The sequence below is a fragment of the Apodemus sylvaticus genome, chromosome 8 (genome assembly GCF_947179515.1).
Source record: "Apodemus sylvaticus chromosome 8, mApoSyl1.1, whole genome shotgun sequence".
NCBI lineage: Eukaryota > Metazoa > Chordata > Mammalia > Rodentia > Muridae > Apodemus > Apodemus sylvaticus.
The window spans coordinates 54,581,153-54,596,362 of record NC_067479.1 but is presented as its reverse complement, the minus strand read 5'-3'; the positions used below and the strand labels follow the sequence as shown (position 1 = coordinate 54,596,362).

Sequence of the window (15,210 nt, the reverse complement as noted above, 5' to 3'; positions counted from 1 at the left end):
AGTATTTCCCTTTTTAAATTGAGGTTTTTTTAAAAAAAATTATCTATATGTAACTGCATATGTTTATGTGCACCACATTCATGCAGATGCCTGTAGAGGCCAGAACAGGAGGCTGGATACCTTGGAAGAAGAGTTGCAGGTGGCCCTAAGCCTCCTGGTATGGTTACTGGTAACCCAAGTCCTCTGCAAAAGCAGGGAGTACTCTTAATGACAGAGCCATCCCTCCAGTCCCTTGAAACTCCTTACAGGTGTGTTCGTAAAGGATGTTCAAGGCTCATTCTTATCCTGTGAGAATGCCTTTATATCCCAAACTTTGTGGACAATCATCAGAACCAATATGTTCCAAGTTTTAATTAAATAGTAAAATATGTTCTTTATTTTTTTCAATCCATAGAAAACACAAAGTTTATTCTTGGGACAGCAGAAGCTCCAACTTGGGTCTTACATCTGTGCCTTCAGACTTGGGAAGCTGTCTTCTAGGTCGTCAACAAGAGCCTCATCAGCCTCATGGATGACTTTAACGAAGTCTTCCACTGCAGGGCTGTAGAGGGGCAGGAGGCTCTGAAACGCACAGTAACATTTCTGTTTATCTAACTGGCCCTCCTTCAGTCCCTGAACCATGGTTTCTTTTGTCAATGCCTGAAAAATATTAGAAAGGAATTCCCATGAAATGTCCTTCAAAATCTTCATATGGAAGTCATCTTGGGTGGAATCACAGATCATAGGCTCTTCTGTATCAGACTCTGAGGGGTTCTCTGGTTTCTTTTGACAACGTTCCATGTTTTGTAACATCCGAATTAGGCTGTCAGTTACAGGAAGATCCCTCTCTTCTATCCTCAGGTGCTCCTGTTCGGCCCATGAGGCACTGATAACAGACAGCACCGAGAAGACAGAGGCTAGCACTGTCTTCTGCTCCTGCAGTATGGCGGGCGAGCCATCAGGCTGGCAGAATTCACGGCACACCAGGTAAACTCCAGTTTCGGGACACTGCACGATCGCTTGAACTCCATCATCCACCCTGGGGAGCAGCTGTAAGATGTTCATGTAAACACCCAGCGCCTCCAGGATTTCAGGACTCACTGGTTAGGCAGCTTCCAATGCACAGGGCACAATGGAAAACAGCGGCTGTTCTTCAGAGTCCTCCTGGGGTTGGTCTGGAAGCCGGGCAGTTCTGTTTCTAATCCATGCCAGTGTGAGTTTTTCATCTAAGTCAAAGAGTTTGTCCACAACTTCCCCGACCTTCACCAGCAAGTCAACATTTGATGAATTCGACATGATGAAGCGTAAAATATTTTCTCTTGAGTCTCACGATGCTGCTACATAGCAAGTGATTTTCATTCATTCTATAGAAAATGATCCTCTTATGAAGACATCGTTTCATCTTGGCTTGGCCCTTTCTTCAGTGCAAAGCTCGGGCTTTCACACATTCCTATGAGCATATTAGATCATCATATTGATATCTAGGCTATGAATATACAAAGCTCCACTACAACAGTTACTCAGTTATTATGCTGAGTTACAGTTAGAGCTTATATGCGGTTCTGCTGTTCTACCTACTAGCCAATTAGACCATAGTTTTTAAATCCAGTACCTAATAAAGTGCCTAATATAAAATAAATGCTTCATTAATACTGTTGAAGAATGAATGAATGAATGAATGAATGGAAAAAGAAACTGAGGTAGAAAGAGAACCATGTTTGTAAAAATTGTTCCATGTAAGATACTAACGACCTAGAATATCCTAGATCATTATACACCCAAGTTCTCCTTGGAAATTCCGCATACATCATTTACCTATTTCAGAGAAACCAGAAAGCTTACGCTCAGGAAGTTATGCAGTCTTCCAAGAAGAGTTCCATGGCTGGTACAATGAAAGCAAGGGTGTGGGCCTAGAGTTCCTTCACTCTCTTCTGCCTTTTTTTAAAATTTTATTTTATTTTCTTACTTGTTCACTTTACAGCTCACTCACTGTCCCCCCTTTCTGGTCACCTCATCCCACAATCTTTCCCCCATTTCCCTTCCCCTTCTCCTCTGAGTAGGGTGGGTCCCCTGGCTATCCCCCCTACCCAGGCTCTTTAAGCCTCTGAGAGGCTTGGCCCATCCTCTCCCACTGAGGCAAGACAAGGTGGCCCAGCTAGAAGAATATATCCCGTGTAAAGGCGACAGCTTTTGGGATAGCCCCAGTTCCAGTTGTTCACAACCCTCATGAAGACCAAGCTATACATCTGCTACATAGGTCCAGCCTGTATATATTCTTTGATTGGTGGTTCAGACTCTGAGAACCCCAAGGGTCCAGGTTCTTTGGTCTTCTTGTGGAGTTCCTATGCCTTTCTTTTTTTTTTTATTTTTTTAATTTATTTTCTATATTCTTTGTTTACATTCTAGAAGCCTTCCCCTTTCCCAGTCCCCACCCCCATATGTTCCATAAGTCCTCTTCTCTCCATCCATTCTCCTGTCTTTCCCCCTCCCTTTTCTCTGTCCTGGGACTCCCCTACAATGCTGGATCAAACCTTTCCAGAATTAGGGCCCTCTTCTTCCTTCTTCATGGGAATCATTTGATATGTTAATTGTATCTTCAGTATTCAGAGCTTCAGGACTATTTAATATCCACTTATCAATGATTGCATTCCATGTGTATTCTTTTGTGATTGGGTTACCTCGCTTAGGATGATATTTTCCAGTTCCATCCATTTTCCTAAAAAATTCATGAATTCATTGTTTTTAATTGCTGAATAGTACTCCATTGTGTATATATATCACATTTTCTGTATCCATTCCTCCATGGAGGAATATCTGGGTTCTTTCCAGTTCTGGCTATTATAAATAAGACTGCTATGAACATAGTGGAGCATGTGTCCTTATTGCATGCTGGGGAATCCTCTGGGTATATGCCCAGGAGAGGTATAGCAGGGTCCTCCGGAAGTGTCATGTCCAGTTTTCTTAGGAACTGCCAGACTGATTTCCATAGTGGTTGTACCATCTTACAATCCCACCAGCAGTAAAGGAGTGTTCCTCTTTCTCCATATCCTCGCCAACACCTGCTGTCTTCTGAGTTTTTAACCTTAGCCATTCTGACTGGTGTGAGGTGAAATCTTAGGGTTGTTTTGATTTGCATTTCCCTAATGGCTAATGATGTTGAGCATTTCTTAAGGCACTTCTCAGCCATCCGAATTTCTTCAGGTGCAAATTCTTTGTTTAGGTCTGTACCCCATTTTTTAATAGGGTTATTTGGTTCCCTGTGGTCTAGCTTCTTGAGTTCTTTGTATATAGTGGATATTAGCCCTCTATCGGATGTAGGGCTGGTGAAGATCTTTTCCCAATTTGTTGGTTGCCATTTTGTCCTTTTGATGGTGTCCTTTGTCTTACAGAAACTTTGTAATTTTATGAGATCCCATTTGTCAATTCTTGATCTTAGAGCATAAGCTATTGGTGTTCTGTTTAGGAACTTTTCCCCTGTGCCTATGTCCTCAAGGGTTTTCCCCAGTTTCTTTTCTATTAGTTTCAGTGTGTCTGGTTTTATGTGGAGGTCCTTGATCCACTTGGAGTTGAGCTTAGTACAAGAAGATAAGAATGGATCCTTCCATAAAAGTCCCCAAGCTCCATCTACTGTTTGGTTGTGGGTATCTGTATGACTTCTGGGTGGAGCCTCTCAGAGGATAACATGCTCCTGTCTACAATCATAACAGAGTATCATTAATAATGCCAGAATTGGTGCTTACTCATGGGGTGGGTCTGAAGTTGGGCCAGTTATTGGTTGGCCACTGCCTCTGTCTCTGCTCCATCCTCCATGCCTGCATTTCTTTCTTTCTTTTTTCTTTAGGTGTTTTTTTTTTTAACACTTTATGGATTTGGTTTTTTCGAGACAGGGTTTCTCTGTATAGCCCTGGCTGTCCTGGAACTCATTCTGTAGACCAGGCTGGCCTCAAACTCAGAAATCCACCTGCCTCTGCCTCCCAGAGTGCTGGGATTACAGGCGTGTGCCACCACCACCTGGCCTGCATTTCTTGTACAGAGGAAGAATTTGGGATAGAAAGTTTTGTGGGCTCTTCTGCTTCTTTTATTCATGCCTACTAAAGGAGGAGGAGATGTTGATAAGATGATCAAGAGTCTTCCATTTAATTTGGTTATTGGGAGGTTATTGGGAATCCTATAGACTTGAAGGGATGAATTCATACATGCCTAGCTTCAATTTTAGTCCAGATACATTTCTGAACACAAAGTTTGTTGTTGGAATACATCTCTTCATTAGCGGAGGTGTCATTGGGTATTATTTGAGAAACTATTAGGATCCCCAAAGAAAGTCCAAGTTCTCTATGGAGAAATGGATGCAGAGTTGTTATGGGTCTCAGACTAGGGACAGAGCCTCAGTCAGAAATGCTCTTATGCCAGACTAGATCTCAGCTGCTGGAACAAAGTTCTTGAGCAGAACTTTTAATATAGGGAATGTGTGTGTCATCTTTGAGACAAATTCCCAAGAACTGACACAGGAAAACGCTGATCTCTGAGTTGGTGACAAGACATCTATTTCTGTTGCTTTGGAACAATGACTAAAGTTCATTCTTGCTGGATTAAAACGTTCTGGTGATGTAGGGCTAAATGGAGCTTTGTGAAGTATGAGTCATGATGACAGGCCACTGTGACAAACATTGAAATAGCCTCCCATATTTAAAGCCTTGCTGATAATGTTGATTCCAAAATCAAAGCCCTCTCCTGCTCTTTCATTTGTAATTTCACTAAGTCAGATGTTGCAGAATGGTCCTGAGCAAACCTACAGAGAAATTTGACCCACCTGGACATAACATGCTAAGGATGGAGATGACTTTTATAGTTCATGGGGGAAAGGAGAGGTTAAAGCATGAGAAATGCACGGGAAGGACTACAAGAAAAGTAATATCGGTTTCTTCTGAAACCATACTGCACCAGGAACCACGTTTGATGATCTGAAAGAATGTCTCCCAGCAGAAACACAGACTTGGCACAGGGATTTTTGGAGCCCAAAAAGTTCTTCAGGGTCTAGGGCACAAAGCTAAACACAGAACTGGGAAGGATTATGATGTAATGAAACTTTGTTATCCTGAGGTCCCAAGACTTCTTCTGTCTGGGACACAGAAGAAGATAGAGAAGCCATCAATCTTTTTCCTGAGGTCTTTGAAGCTGTGATGTGGAAAGGAGACCCTCTCTGCTGATAACACATATAAAGGGCTGGATGAAAGTGAATAAATGTTTGTCTCTAGAGCCATGTAGTATGCACTAAAGTACACGAATAGGGAAGCTGTGAAGGACCTCAGATGTGGATATCAGTCCACTGAACCAAGAGGTTGATGAGAACTGATCATCATCAACCCATCTGGATGCCATCAATGTGGAGGAGGGGGTTCAGGACACTTGGGAGCACATATATCAGTAGCTGCTGGGCCATGTTGATGCATGCCTATTGTGGAGGTCATAGCAAAGTGCTAGCTATCCTTCTTGCGTGAGAATGTGGCACTGTTTAGAAATCAAAATGTGTATGGAAGCACGCCTGAGCAGTACACATCCCAGCCTCAGAGCACATCCCGTCGAGAGCCTCACGGGGTCCTTGCCAACTGAACCAGTTCCTCTTTGCTTTGGTGAGAAGGGATTCCTACCTAACATCCATACTTTAAAAATTATCCTGTCTGAGATAATTACCCAGAAAGGATCAGATAATTCATAAACCTCATTTTCCCTCTTCCTCAATTTCTTTTAGGCTTCAAGCCAGGGTCAGAACCCAACCAGCACCACCAGGGATCCCAAGAACAAAATCAAACCCAGCAAGAAAAAGATGGCTAACTGGTTGAAACATTCTGTCAGTTTGTCAGCAAATATTGTGAATACCTGTGAAAATGGATGTAGGGGTGCTAAACTAAGGAACAACGAATATGATTTTAGATCAAGCTGGATTTCTCTCATACACCACACAACTGCATGTCCCTACAAAATTCACATATTAGGACTGAAACCTTGTTTGAATCTGTTTTTTGTTGCTACAACTGAAATCAACAGTCTCGATTATTTTTTTAATTTTTTAATTTTTTTATTTTCTATATTCTTTGTTTACATTCCAAATGCTTTCCCCTTTCCCGGTTCCCCCCTCCCCATCAGTCTCATGAGCCCTCTTCCCTCCGCCCATTTCCCATTCACCCCCCTCCCATTTCTCTGCCCTGGTACTCCCCTACAATGCTGGATCAAGTCTTTTCAGAACCAAGGCCCTCTCTTTTCCCTCTTCTTGGGTATCATTTGATATGCTAATTGTGTCTTGAGAATTCAGAGCTTCTGGGCTAATTAATATCCACTTATCAGTGATTGTATTCCATGTGTACTCTTTTGTGATTGGGTTACCTCACTTAGGATGATATTTTCCAGTTCCAACCATGGAAGATTTTTCCATTTTCTGAGGACTTCTTCGATTTTCTTCTTCAGAGACCTAACGTTCTTGTCGTATAGATCTTTCACTTGTTTGGTTAGAGTCACACCAAGATACTTTATGTTGTTTGTGGCTATTGTGAAGAGTGTCATTTCCCTAATTTCTTTCTCAGTCTGCTTATCCTTTGAGTATAGGAAGGCTACTGATTTGATTGAGAGACTTGGTTATTTAAAAAGAAAAAGGAGTTGTTTTATTTGTGGTTCCTGAAGTTTAAGAACATGGCAATATCCACTGGGTGCCTGGTGAGAGCCTTCCTGCTGTGCCATGGGTTGGTGGAGGGGATCACACAATGAGAGCAGACAAGCCTACCAGAAGCAGTTCAGCCATATAAGACAGCTATTCCCAAGATAATCCACTCATCCACGACGAACCCATTACCCTACTAATAGATGAATCCATTTGAGAGGGAGCACTGGGGACCCAATTATCTCTTCACGATCCCACCTGGTTCTATCTATGTATTAGTAACAATTAGAATTAGGTTTCAACACGAGATCCGAGTGGGGCGTTCAAGCCCCAGGATGGTGATATTAGGAGACCAGGCCTTTTTGAAAGTGTTTAGTTTTCTATGAGAAACTCTCTAGGCAGCTAACCCACCTCTCCATCTCTTCTTCCATTGTGAAAACACAGCAACAAGAACTGCCAGAAATGAATTTTTTCCTTATAAATAGTGATTTATAAATAACTGTTTCTATAGCAGCAGAAATAGATTAAGATATGTCACTTATGAAAGGCTTTGGATTCAATTTACTAGTTAGACTACCTGAGAGTGTTTCTAAACATTCCCTTCATCAGTTGACCAGTGCCTCAGGTTAGTGGGTCTTTATTTTTTGAAGGTCAGAAGATAGGAATTCTTTAATACTCATCCACAGGGTAACAATGCCCAAGAGTCTCAGCACACACTCATTCACCAGCTTTGAGAAATATGGTGAATGATAAAGGTATTGTTTCCATTTATTTGGACAGTACTATAGGCCAGAGATTCTAATAAGAAATGCCTCGGTTAAAATGAAGTCTCTCTCTTTACATGGGAAGCCTAGGCACAGCTTTAAGGCAAACAGCCTAGGAAAGTGACCCTATGAGGCAGAGCAGATAAGGCTATCGTTACACATGCATGTGTATCATGTACATAGTGATAAACAAGCTATATGAGTAATTCAGTAGTTCTCAGACTTTTATAAACACCAGGAAAGTTTGTTAAGACACAATAGATAAATAAAATCATGATTGGTGCCTGGGCCCCATCCCTAGAGTTTGTGACTCAGTAAATATGGATGGGAACCAAGGATTAGCATTTCAAATAACTCCCCAGGTTATATTGATACTGGGATCCAGACACAAATTGAAAAATACCAACCTAAGAAGAAGAATAAAGAATGCTACCATATAAGTGGCAAAACCCTTAAAGCCTTAAGTAACATGAACAAAGGCTCTACTTCAGGAATCCTAAAAGAAATACTTTTTTCTTAAGCGGGTATCAATTTCAAGCCCTTGAAAGGATAGGTAGGTAGGTTCAGATTACTTAAATAGTATATAATCATCACATTTGTATTGTATATTTCACCCTGTGGTTTCTCAAGGGATCCTGTGGTTATTTACAAAGAGAAAAAGAAACAGCTAGCTCATTCAGGATATTAGACACAGTCCCTGAGCAACACTAATGACCGAACACCAAGCTTAAAACTCATTCCCTACAGTGGGTTATGAGAGGCAAATGGAGCCAAAAGGAGATTTCTCTTGAGTACAACCTCAAAAGAAACTCAGTAGGAGCCCAAACCTACTCCAGGGTTATTGCCCTAGTTTCTTAGCACACCCAGAGTACAGACATGAGAATAGATTTACTCAGAGGTCTTTAGAGTCCACTTACTGGATCCTTGTGCTCTTCCCCCAAAGGAGCAAGTCAAGAGCAACACCTCACCTCTGATGTCTTAGTTTGCTTGGGTCTCCTCAACATCATGTCAGAGGCTGGGCAGCTTAAGCAAGAGAAACACATCCTTCCCAGCTCTGGAGTACGGGAAGTCCAAGGTGAAAGTGTTGACAAGGTGACTTTCATTCAGAAGCCTTTTCTCTTAGCTTACAACTGACTTCCATCTCCTTATGTGTTCATATGGCCTTTCTGTATCTTCATACTACGTGTGCTTCCTGGCATATGTGAACGATGGGGGGGCTGTCAGAGAAAGTGGCTAAGTATAGCTTAAAGATCAATAGTTCAATAGAATAAGGGCTTCATCGTTTCCTTTCATTCTAACTACTTTCTTAGAGCAATCATTGTATGAGCTAAGCCTTCCCATATGAATTTAAGGATATGCAATGCAGTTCATAGTACTTGGTCAATTGAAGCCATAAATTCCATTATTGTGGATTATTGTGGATCTGAAAAGACAGACTTTCACATTCCCATCTGGTTGACAGTTTGGTCATTATTAAAACTATAATGATATATTTTTGGATAATGACAGTAATTTATTGTAAGCCCAATAAGGGAGTTATTCTAATTATGGGACTCCTACGATCTCTTTACTGAAGCAAATGTGCCTATCCTGTGAAGCAAATAGACACACCTGGGGCAAGAGAGATGGTTGAGCAGATAAGAGACTTGTTACTCTTAATAGAGGATAGGGTTTTGGTCCCAGCACCTCCAAGGGATCCAGTGCTCTCTTCTGGCTTCCATGGGCACCAGCCATGCACTCAGTACACACACATGTGTGCAAACAAAAAACTCATAAACATAAAATAAAAGTAAATCAAGTATGAAGTATATGTACACTTTACAGCTTCTGAAATGCAGCTATTCAACTATGTCTTTCAAAGCAGGAAATGCCAGACATAGTTTGCTTTGACCTAATAGGATAAACAGTATATAGATAATCCTTCACTTATGAATAAATTAAGCCTGATAAACTCATCAGAAGTTGAAAGTATTTTAACTCAAAAATGCATTTACTATGGGTAGTCTACTACACATCAAGGCTCAGCAACATAGTACGCTGTAGCTCATTGGTTGCTTACCATGATAGTTGAGTGACTTCCTGGGACCTATGCCTCACAACCACTGCCCAGCATTTTTAGGTACTGGATATTCTATAATTCTATCCAGTACCTAAAGAGACTAAAATTCAAAAGTTTAAGTACAGTTTCAATTGAATTCCACTATTTCCACTGTATTGTAAAACTGAAAGTTCTATGTCAAACTGTATTAAGGACCTCTCTCTACTGTAAGAGTATTGCCTCAGAGATCCATCAACTTCCCGGCCTTGTGTAATAAGTCATTCTGTAAAGAACTTGAATATGTTCCAGATACTGCTAAGCTGCCTGCAACATCAACCACACTCCCCTCCCCCAACAAGCTTCAATACCTCAGAGAGGTTTAGGCCAGATATAGTTTTTTCTGTCTACCATGATTTAATTAGCACCCTATTTATGGATTTATTAAATCTTTGTTCTAGAAGAACTTGGTTCCAGTACATCAGAACAAGCTTCAAGGTTATATAAGACTGAAGAGAGGAAAGCAACATACCCAGGATTATACAGTGCGGTTACCTGAGAGAACTCAATGATTAGCAATACCAAATGTGTCTTCATTATCTGGGTCAAAAGGAAGGATATACACTCATCCATGAAGACAAAAACATAGGTCAGAATATACCTGATACATCCTGTCAGCACTGGGCACAGTCCTAGCTCCTTCTCTATATACTATTCTAATGATTTTGTCCACTTATATAGAACTCTCAAACACTATACAAGAAAATCCAACTAGAGCTACACTAGGGCAATCATAGTTGTTATGATTTGAGACAACCACTGATCCAGATAGAGACATTTCCTTTACCACTGTATCCTATACTGAAGTGGAAACTTACAGGTTCTTTGGAAAGTCAGTGGTGTCAGTTGGTGTTTTGCTGGGCCAAATACATGAAGGAGTGTTTTGCTGAAGCAGACACAGGCAAAAGGATGTTTTGCTAAAGCAAGCAGGTGAAAGGATGAGTGAGAAAGGATTCTTCACTAAAGACGCGCATGTCATTGGCTTGCCTTACATAGCATTGCTGAGTTCTGTTGTAACTCCATAGAAAGAAATACACCAAAATACTTGTTGTGGTGTTCTGTTGGCTTCTTGGCACTTCCTTGGGCTCAGGTCAATTGGCAGAGTGATGTCAGCTTGTACAGACTCATGTGGAGTTTGGCTAAGACAGATTCACATGCTGAGGGAAGATATACGGTGAGCACACATGATGTTTGGAAGGAGTATAAATAGGACTCAACAGAACAGTGATAGGGGCTTGCATAGCTAGCCTTGCAATGCTTTGTGGGTCCCACATCTTTGCTGATCTTTACTTTGTTGGGAGAGGCATAGCAGAGAACTTCTCCTGGCATCCCTAGTGGTCCTGGTTGTTCCTGTTGACTGGTACTGATTCAGTGGAAGCCTGGTTATTTCTACTAGGTCTTGTTGCTATCCTGATACTACTGAACTGGATGGTGATATTCATGAAGTATTTGTGAATGGATCAAGCAGCCATTGCTGATTTCTGTGAATTGAGCTGCTAATTATTTGACAATGCTGATTGAATTTGCTCCTAAGAACAATTTCTAAACAGGTCCATTTCCCCTGTAGCCTAATATTCTTTCTTTCCATCTACCTCTGGTGGGTAGTGGTCTAGAAGGGAGGTTAAAGCATTTATGAATGCTTATTGGAGTAGGTTGAGAAAAATTAAAGTCAACACTATACAATTATCATATTGAACAAGAAATTCATTTTAGAGCAATAGATTAAGCAGCTGAATCTCCTGTGGGTTTTAATTTGTTTCACCATGTACTATATTAGCTAGAATTTGTTATATTTAGAGAAATGAGCTATAAAAATATTGTTTCATGGCACCCAGGAGACAGCATCTTGTGAAGTTGTCATATAGCTGCTTTTCACCTTATAATAGGATTACACTGATAAATACATTAAAAGTCAAATATCTTGTGAGCTGAAAGTGCATTTAGTACACCCAATCTTCTGACACATAGTAGCTCTGAACATAATGGATAATTAGCTCTAGGTCTTCGGACACATGCCTGATAGGCCTGTGGTTTATTGCCCTACTGAACACCCTGAGGAAGTTTGTATTGCATATTGCTAGTCCAGCAAAGGACCAACCATACTAAAACACGGTTTCTACTAAAAGCATGTTGCTTTTGCACCACATAAGTCAACAACTGAAAGTCAAGACATTATACATAAGTAAATACTCAAATATATAATATATGGATGTATTTTAATCATAGATACCATGAACCCTTCTAAACAGGGGTTTACTCTATGGTTGAATTGTGAAAGGTGATTATAAGACAGCCATACAAAATGTCCCTAAGTATTCTAAGATCTACAAGCTATCTGGTGTAGCCTTGAGTTATCTGTCAGCAAGCCTGTGGATAGCAACACTTCTGTACTCACAAAGCAGCTTCTCCACACCCCTATTCACTGGCCCTTCTCTTCCTTTCAACTAGCACTAGAAAGAGGCAATTCACAACATGACCAACAAACAAACCACGGAACCTCACCTCTAAGAAATGTAGCAAAACCACATGACCTCTTTGATTCTAACTGGAAAGAAATCATTTTCTTCTCACCAAAATGAAAGTTGTCATCTGTGTAGCTAGATGTATATGGAGTTTGTTCTGGTATATTCTCTATATTTTTCATTTCTGGTCTTACACTAAATATTAACATTTCTCTTAGCAGCAAAGTTCACAACACTTCAGGTGCAATTGCTTCTGGGACACGCTCCAGTCCTTTGAGCTTCCTGAGATCCACATGGGTGGAAGTGGTAAATTTTTATATGCATATCTGAGAAAGCTAACCACAAGCCTTGGCTATAAAATGCATTAAATAGAAACTACTAAGGCCCTGGCATATTTGATTCCAATGTTACGCATTAATGTGCTACTTGTGTCTTCTTTCCAGTCCCCTAACTAAGTATGGCAAATGATGGAGTTCAGAAATAACCTGGGCTTCACCACCAGAGTCTGTTTCTCTCTTAGGGTTGAGTCATCTAACAAGGAAAAAAATAGTTCCAAAACTTGAATTTATTTCAGAAGGAAAGAAAATATTTTGCCTCTTTTTTGGTCTCCTTAAAATGCCCTCTGCGGGCAGGCTTTCCCTGTAATTGTGAGCATCTAGTTAATAACAGCTCAGAGAGTCTCACAGCACACATCTCAGCTCCACTGTATGGGAAGGCTGCCTCTTTATCTACTTAATCTATCCACCCATACACTCATGTTCTAATCCATCCAGACTGTCAGCTTTCCATTCCCCACTCCAATATGCAATGACAACATGATGAGCCACATGTGATGTTTTCACTATGATTGACAATATCACATGAAAGCAAAATTATTCCATGAGAAAGACAAATGGGCGGAGCAATTCTATTATGTACCAATGTTTCCACTCTATCTTCAGCCTTCAAGTGTATACGGAATGAACAAAACACAAAGTAGTTAGTGTCTGGCCCAAAGTAACCCAGAATGAAAGCAATTATTGGGGCTGGAGAGATACCAGGGTAGGTAGGGCAGAGACTGTGTGAGGCCCTATAAAAACTTTAGTTTTCACTCAAAGAAGGATGGAAACTCATTAGGCCTTGCTCAGAGAAACATCATGATAATGTCGAGTTGAAAAAGGTCCCTGTGGTTGACATAAGGAGGTCAGGCTGCAGAGACAGAAGCAAACAGAAGTTAGAAAATTCCTGCATCCTCCAGAGGATGGTGAGTCAGACAGAGGTAGTGAACTCTAGCCAGTTCTCAATGCTCTGGAAGGATAGCTGTTGAGATGGATTGGGGATGGGCTGTGAAAGGAGGAGGGGAAGGGGCCAAATAAAGCTCCAGGCTGCGAGGTCTGAGGAGCAGGGCTCAACAGTCTCTCCAGATCTATGAGCTAGTGCCCTGCTTTCCTGTTATTTGGTTCGGATGTCCTCTGTTAGGAATAGCTCTTGCTGGCCACATGTATCAAGCATTAGGGTTGTTGACAGATGCTGGTTCACTCTTCTTTTATGGAGAATGGAGAATTGTCCTGAGTCCTATTAACTCAGGTTGGTCCTCTGTCCAGTTTTGCCTTATGAAATGTGAGTATATCCAACTTATGGCATTTTCAGGTAATAAATGACTCTAATAGCAAGTGCTATGTCTCTGTCTCATCTTACTCTCTTTGCCTCTAGTAGGGTAACTAGAAATTTCCTCTAGAGCAGTGGTTCTCAGCCTTCCTAAGGCTATGGCCCTTTAGTACAGTTCTCATGTTGTGGTGACTGCCAGCCATAAAATTAATTCATTGCTACTTCGTAACTGTAATTCTGCTTCTGTTATGAATTGTAATGTAAATATATGCTATGTAACCCTGTAGGGGTCATGACCTGCCTGTTGAGAGGCACTGCTCTAGAGTCTGTCTTTAGAGTAGGGAATAAAGAATTCAAATCTCAGATGTTCTCCGGTGGTCATAACGTATGAAGTAGGAGCAAATCATGGTTGGATGTTATAAAACCCTAAGATTTGGGGGATTGTTTGTTACTGCAACATAACCAGTCAACTCTGACCGCTACATCATATTTTACACACACAAAAAAAAAAGACTTGTCACCTTCCTTCTTCAACTCTTTCATATCCCCCACTTTTACCACTTCCAGACACCACTCATATTGTCTTTCCTTTGTAAATATACCCCTCAGAATGAATATCTGATGAGGACAGATCTCTGGTCCTATCTGTCCTCTATTGACACCAGTACTTGACACCAGTGTCTGACTCATATCAGTCACCAAGGGAAAACTTGATGAATGAATGAATGAATGAATAAATGAATGAATAGATGCATGCAATGAGACATTAAGAAGCATGATACAAAAAAAAAAAGAAGCATGTTACAGAGCAAGAAGAACTGATGCTAAATCTCCCAAGAACACAGAAGCTTTCCAAGGTAAGAAAGAAGCCTGTGGAGAGACTCAGAAGCCCAGGGGACTCTAAGAACCTTGGTCACCTTAGACTACTGTGCAAAGAATTAGAGGTCAGAAAAATTGCATGATGAGAGATAAGATTACAGACATAGGTTGTATCTGGTTTTTTAAAGGGCCTTTCTGTTCTTTTCCAATATGCTGGGACTTTATTTCTTGTACTGTAATGAGCCAACAGTTTTTAAATCAGGAAATGACAAGAAGAGTTTAGATTCTGCCTGGACAAATTACATCCAGGGAGCAATTTCTGTTCCTCATTTCTCTCTGGCCACTGCACTGATGTCACCCTTCATCAAATCATTCCTTGATTTTGTTTTGTTTTATTTTGTTTTTTTAAAAACTCAACAAATGTTTACTGCTTGCTTGAGCAATAAACAATATAAAGTACGCAGGGAACAAGCAAACGCAAGGCACTCAGATGCGCTTACCTTCTCTGGGTGGGGCTTCCGGTTTCCGTGCACCTTTAGTCTCATCTTCACATTTACTCTTGCTCCTTAGCCGAGCTCCTCAAAGTCCCCCTTGGCCATTTTGGACCATTTCCATCCACTGTAAAACAGAGGATCTTCTCCATGCTATGTTCTCACTATCATCTCAAAAACAGTAGCACTTGACATTTTAAAACATTTCACAAATCACCTCATGTGAACATGGCCTCACTCAATCCTTTTAAGGGTCCTAAAAATAGTATTTTCACCTTACAGATGAAAATGAAGCCAAACAAAACAGGGAGCGGGGGAATGGATTTTGAGAAATTGCAAATTGTCCGATGGCATATAATCA

General features: G+C 40.9%; 1 pseudogene; it reads right to left on the bottom strand.

Annotated features, from left to right (window-relative positions):
- Positions 1–441: 441 nt before the first annotated feature.
- On the bottom strand, positions 442–14,903 carry LOC127690683 (protein SAAL1-like; annotated as a pseudogene).
- Positions 14,904–15,210: the final 307 nt, after the last annotated feature.